General features: G+C 47.3%; 1 pseudogene; it reads left to right on the top strand.

Annotated features, from left to right (window-relative positions):
* The first annotated feature begins 826 nt into the window (after positions 1-826).
* Positions 827-6,000, top strand: part of LOC134984880 (zinc finger protein 850-like) — a 213,417-nt pseudogene continuing 208,243 nt past the window's right edge.

Raw genomic sequence — 6,000 nt, 5'->3', positions numbered from 1 at the left:
TTATACAGTAACACCAGGGGTTGTGTCTGGGTGATGACTGGAGAGGTGACTGCTGGGAATGGGATATTATACAGTAACACCAGGGGATATGTCTGGGTGATGACTGGAGAGGTGACTGCTGGGAATGGGACATTATACAGTAACACCAGGGGATATGTCTGGGTGATGACTGGAGAGGTGACTGCTGGGAATGGGACATTATACAGTAACACCAGGGGTTGTGTCTGGGTGATGACTGGAGAGGTGACTGCTGGGAATGGGACATTATACAGTAACACCAGGGGACGTGTCTGGGTGATGACTGGAGAGGTGACTGCTGGGAATGGGGCATTATACAGTAACACCGGGGGACATGTCTGGGTGATGACTGGAGAGGTGACTGCTGGGAATGGGGCATTATACAGTAACTCCACGGGATGTGTCTGGGTGATGACTGGAGAGGTGACTGCTTGGGAATGGGGCAATATACAGTAACACCAGGGAACGTGTCTGCAGCTGTGTGTGTCATTATATTTGTATTGTTTAATCTATTACTGAAATCAACAATTATTACAGTCTTCTTTTATTAATGGTTTACATAGGGTGAAGCCCAATTAATTAATATTAAAGTCAAAGATACAGAGGGAGAAGAAGAGACGTATGTGACTGATATAAAGGCAGAAGATATAGAGGGAGAAGAAGAGACGTATGTGACTGATATAAAGGCAGAAGATATAGAGGGAGAAGAAGAGACGTATGTGACTGATATAAAGGCAGAAGATATAGAGGGAGAAGAAGAGACGTATGTGACTGATATAAAGGCAGAAGATATAGAGGGAGAAGAAGAGACGTATGTGACTGATATAAAGGCAGAAGATATAGAGGGAGAAGAAGAGACGTATGTGACTGATATAAAGGCAGAAGATATAGAAGGAGAAGAAGAGACGTATGTGACTGATATAAAGGCAGAAGATATAGCGGGAGAAGAAGAGACGTATGTGACTGATATAAAGGCAGAAGATATAGAGGGAGAAGAAGAGACGTATATGTGACTGATATAAAGGCAGAAGATATAGAGGGAGAAGAAGAGACGTATGTGACTGATATGAAGGCAGAAGATATAGAGGGAGAAGAAGAGACGTATGTGACTGATATAAAGGCAGAAGATATAGAAGGAGAAGAAGAGATGTATGTGACTGATATAAAGGCAGAAGATACAGAGAGAGAAGAAGAGACGTATGTGACTGATATGAAGGCAGAAGATATAGAGGGAGAAGAAGAGACGTATGTGACTGATATAAAGGCAGAAGATATAGAGGGAGAAGAAGAGACGTATGTGACTGATATAAAGGCAGAAGATATAGAAGGAGTAGAAAAGACGTATGTGACTGATATAAAGGCAGAAGATATAGAGGGAGAAGAAGAGACGTATGTGACTGATATAAAGGCAGAAGATACAGAGGGAGAAGAAGAGACGTATGTGACTGATATGAAGGCAGAAGATATAGAGGGAGAAGAAGAGACGTATGTGACTGATATGAAGGCAGAAGATATAGAGGGAGAAGAAGAGATGTATGTGAGGGGTGATCAGCAGTGTAAGGAGGAGGAGATCCCTACAGATACCAGCACAGGTGAGTAATAAACACTTATTACAGAAAAGAGTCATATATTCTCCTTGCTCAGTCACTACAGCAATCTCTTATCCTACACCCTCCTCTATCAGTACAAATTAGGGAACTGTATTTGCCCAGTAAGGGAGTCAGGAGCCATCAGCCCCTATTATACTCCTGCTCTCCCCCTCACATCATGTCACTGTGTTACCAGCCCAGAGATCTAACCAGTCTCCTCCCCACACTCTCTGGTGTATTTCATACATCAAGAGCCATCAGCCCCTATTATACTCCTGCTCTCCCCTCACATCATGTCACTGTGTGTTACCAGCCCAGAGATCTGACGAGTCTCCTCCCCACACTCTCTGGTGTATCTCATACATCAGGAGCCATCAGCCTCTTTTATACTCCTGCTCTCCCCCTTACATCATGTCACTCTGTTACCAGCCCAGAGATGTGACCAGTCTTCTCCCCACACTCTCTGGTGTATCTCATACATCAGGAGCCATCAGCCCCTATTATACTCCTCCTCTCCCCTAACATCATGTCACTGTGTGTTACCAGCCCAGAGATATGACCAGTCTCCTCCCCACACTCTCTGGTGTATCTCATACATCAGGAGCCATCAGCCCCTATTATAGTCCCGCTCTCCTCCTCACATCATGTCACTGTGTGTTACCAGCCTAGAGATCTGACCAGTCTCCTCCCTACACTCTCTGGTGTATCTCATACATCAAGAGACATCAGACCCTATTATACTCCTGCTCCCCCCTCACATCATGTCACTGTGTGTTACCAGCCCAGAGATCTGACCAGTCTCCTCCCCACACTCTCTGGTATATCTCATACATCAGGAGCCATCAGCCCCTATTATACTCCTGCTCTCCCCCTCACATCATGTCACTGTGTTACGAGCCCAGATATCTTACCAGTCACCTCCCCACAATCTCTGGTGTATCGCATACATAACACAGGATATAAAGATAAAAATAAAAAGTCTCGGTGGAGTGGAGTGGGCAAAAGCCAGATTGTAGTGGATCAAGGATGGAGTTGTCAGAGAGGTAGCTTGTGAGATGGCTGTAGACCAGTCATTCAAGTAGTTTGGAGGCGATTGGGAGAAGAGAGATGGGTCGGTAGCTAGTGAGTGATGAAGGGTTGAGGTTGTTTTTTTCGAGACTAGAGGACAGAGCATATTTGAATGGTGAGGGAAAGATGTCGGTAGAGAGCGATAGGTTATAGAGGTGAGCAAGGTGGGAGCAGGCAGTGGGGAGAGGGAGCGGAGAAGACGGGAAGGGAGGGGTTCCAAGGGGCAGGTTGAGGGGGGATAAGATGAGGGATGATGATAAGATGAGGGAGTGGACTTCCTTGTCTTAGGTGGGACGGAAGCAGGACAGGGTGGGATAGATGGAGGGGAGGGATGATGGGGGCAGCAGAGGGTTGACGGGAGTAGATGTCATTTTGGATAGCCACAATTTTGGAGATGAAGATGGAGGCAAAGTCAGTGACAGTGAGGCAGGAGGAGGGTGTCGGAGGAAAATTTTTAAAGTTTTAAAGAGTCGGCGTGAACTGGAGGACTGAGAAGCGATGAGTGTTTGGCGAGAGAAAGAGCAGAGCTGTAGGAGGAGAGAATAAACTTGAAATGGAGGAAGTCCGCCAGAGAGTGAGATCTCCTCCAGGAGCGTTCTGCGGAGTGTGAACATTTTTGTAGGAATCATGTTAGTTTGGTGTGCCAGGGTTGGGACAGAAGGTGGCTACCTGGTTGGGACAGGTCATGGTGGAAAGAGGAGAGAGGAAAGTCTCGAGGGAGGACAGGGTAGCGGGGTTGAAAGACCCGAGATTGCGTCTGGTGATGTTGGGTCTGGGCGTGGAGAGGAGAGGGGAAGATGAGAGGGTGAAAGTAGATAGTGGTCAGAGAGAATGAAGGAAGAGTTAGGGAAATCAGAGATCAGATCGGTGGGTGAAGACATGGTCGAGGGAGTTGCCGAGATTGTGAGTAGGGGTGGAGGACCATTGAGAAAATCCAAAGGTGGTGGAAAGTGCAAGAAGATTAGTGGAAGCTGCATTAGTGATGTTGATAGGGATGTTAAAGTCAACAAGGATGATAGAGGGGAGGTCGGAGGAGAGAAAGTGGGGAAGCCAGGCAGCAAAGTTGTCAAGGAAAGGTGAACAGCAGTCAGGGGGGCGGTAGATCACTGCCACATGGAGGTGAATGGGGTAGAAGAGGCAGATAGTGTGGACTTCAAAGGTGGAGAAGGTGAGGAAGGGCTCAGGTGGGATGACAAAAAAGGTGCAGTTTGTGGAGAGAAGGATGCCCACGCCTCCACCCTAGCGGCCATCAGGTCTGACCGTGTGGGTGAAGGAGAGGCCTCCGTAGGAGAGGGCAGCAGGGGAGGTGGTGTCAGAGGAGGAGAGCCAGGTTTCAGTGATGGCGAGAAGGTTAAAAGAGTGGGAGATGAAGAGGTCGTGGATAGTTGGCAGCTTGTTGCAGATTGATCTAGCATTCCAGAGTGCACAGGAGAAGGGAAGGGAGGGGACAGGGGAGATGAAGATCAGGTTGGCAGGGTTCTGAATGTGTGTGTAAGTGGTCTGGAAATTGGGGGGGGGGGGGATTACCTAGCAGTGAGGATTGGTATGGGACAGGATCGAGGAGCCATAATTCCAGTACAGTAGTGTTGTTTAGAGGAATAATATAGAATGGAGTGGGTGTAATATAGAATGGACAATGAGAAAAGGGATGTAGTAAAAGCAGAGACAGTGAAAAACTTTTTTTTTTTTTAAATAATGGACGGAACGGAAAGGCTGAGATTGTTACACAGTGGTTGTAGAGAGTATAAATGAGGAGTAGAAAGCAATGTGTGAGAGCAGTATGGCTGGTATGTAATCAGACAGGGAGGTCAGTGTCCGGGCTGCAGCTGTTGGTGGTACTGGATTAGGTTACTCTGTAGGATGTTGATTGCAGTTGGGGAAGATAGTCTGCTGTCCTTCTGTTCCTCTCCTGTTTATCTCCGAGTATCTTCAAAGGTCATATATTCATACTTAACACTAACATACTATGCAGCTAGGATGCTTTGCAGCCAAATATGTACTGATTAAATATAAATGCATACATTGATACAGGCTTGATTGCCAACAGCACCCACAATCTCTGAAACCCCACCCACCCTGGATGGAGATCGTGTCTGCTGAGGAAGTCCACTCCTGTTGATGTAGGACACCGCTGTGACGTTGTCCGACTGAACTTGAATGGCTCGATCTTGCAGAAGATGTGCCGCCTGTAGAAGGCCGTTGTATATGGCCCTTAGTTCCAGAATGTTTATTGGAAGGACAGATTCCTGGCTTGACCACTTTCCTTGGAAGTTTTGCCCCTTGGTGACTGCTCCCCAACCTTTGAGGCTTGCATCCGTGGTTAGAAGAATCCAATTCTGAATCCTGAACCTGTGTCCCTCAAGCAGGTGAGAAGTTTGCAGCCACCAGATGAGTGAAATTCTGGCTTTCGGCGACAGGCGTATCTGCTGGTGCATGTGAAGATGCGATCCTGACCACTTGTCCAGGAGATCCAGCTGGAAGAACCGTGCATGGAATCTTCCGTATTGTAGAGCCTCGTAGGAGGCTACCATCTTCCCCAGAAGGCGAATGCACTGATGAACCGATACCCGGGGAGGTTTCAAGACGTCCCAGACCATTGATTGGATCACCAACGCTTTCTCCACCAGTAGAAACACCATCTGCACTTCCGTGTTGAGTATCATCTCCAGGAAGGCCAGTCTGTTCCAAATGTGACTTTGGAAGGTTCAGGATCCACCCATGATCCCAGAGTAATTGAGTTGAGAGTGCAATACTCTGCAACAGCTTCTCCTTGGAAGATGCCTCTATCAGCAGATCATCCAGATATGGAATTATGTTCACTCCCTGTTTGCGTAGGAGGAGCATTATCTCCGCCATGACCTTGGTGAACACCCTCGGTGCTGTGGAGAAGCCAAATGGCAACGTCTGGAACTGATAGTGACAGTCTTGTAGTGCAAACCGTAGATAGGCCTGGTGAGGTGGCCAGATCGGAATGTGAAGGTACGCATCCTTGATATCCAGGGATACTAGGAATTCCCCCTCCTCCAGACCTGAGATCACTGCTCTCAGAGACTCCATCTTGAATTGGAAAACCCTCAAGTAGGGGTTCAACGAATTCAAGTTCAATATAGGCCTTACCAAACTGTCCGGTTTTCGTACCACAAACAGGTTTGAGTAATAACCCTTGGTTTTTGGGTAAGGTGGAACTGGAACAATGACATATGTTCGTTCCAATTTTTGAATGGCTTCCTGTAGGATAGCACTTTCTGTCAGCGAAGCTGGTAAGCCTGATTTGAAGAATCTGTGAGGTGGGAGTTCCTGAAACTCCAGTCTGTACCCCTGGGTA

The sequence above is a fragment of the Pseudophryne corroboree genome, assembly GCF_028390025.1.
Source record: "Pseudophryne corroboree isolate aPseCor3 chromosome 3 unlocalized genomic scaffold, aPseCor3.hap2 SUPER_3_unloc_9, whole genome shotgun sequence".
NCBI lineage: Eukaryota > Metazoa > Chordata > Amphibia > Anura > Myobatrachidae > Pseudophryne > Pseudophryne corroboree.
Note: the sequence above shows the minus strand (reverse complement) of the source record. Positions and strands in the feature narration are given on the sequence as shown.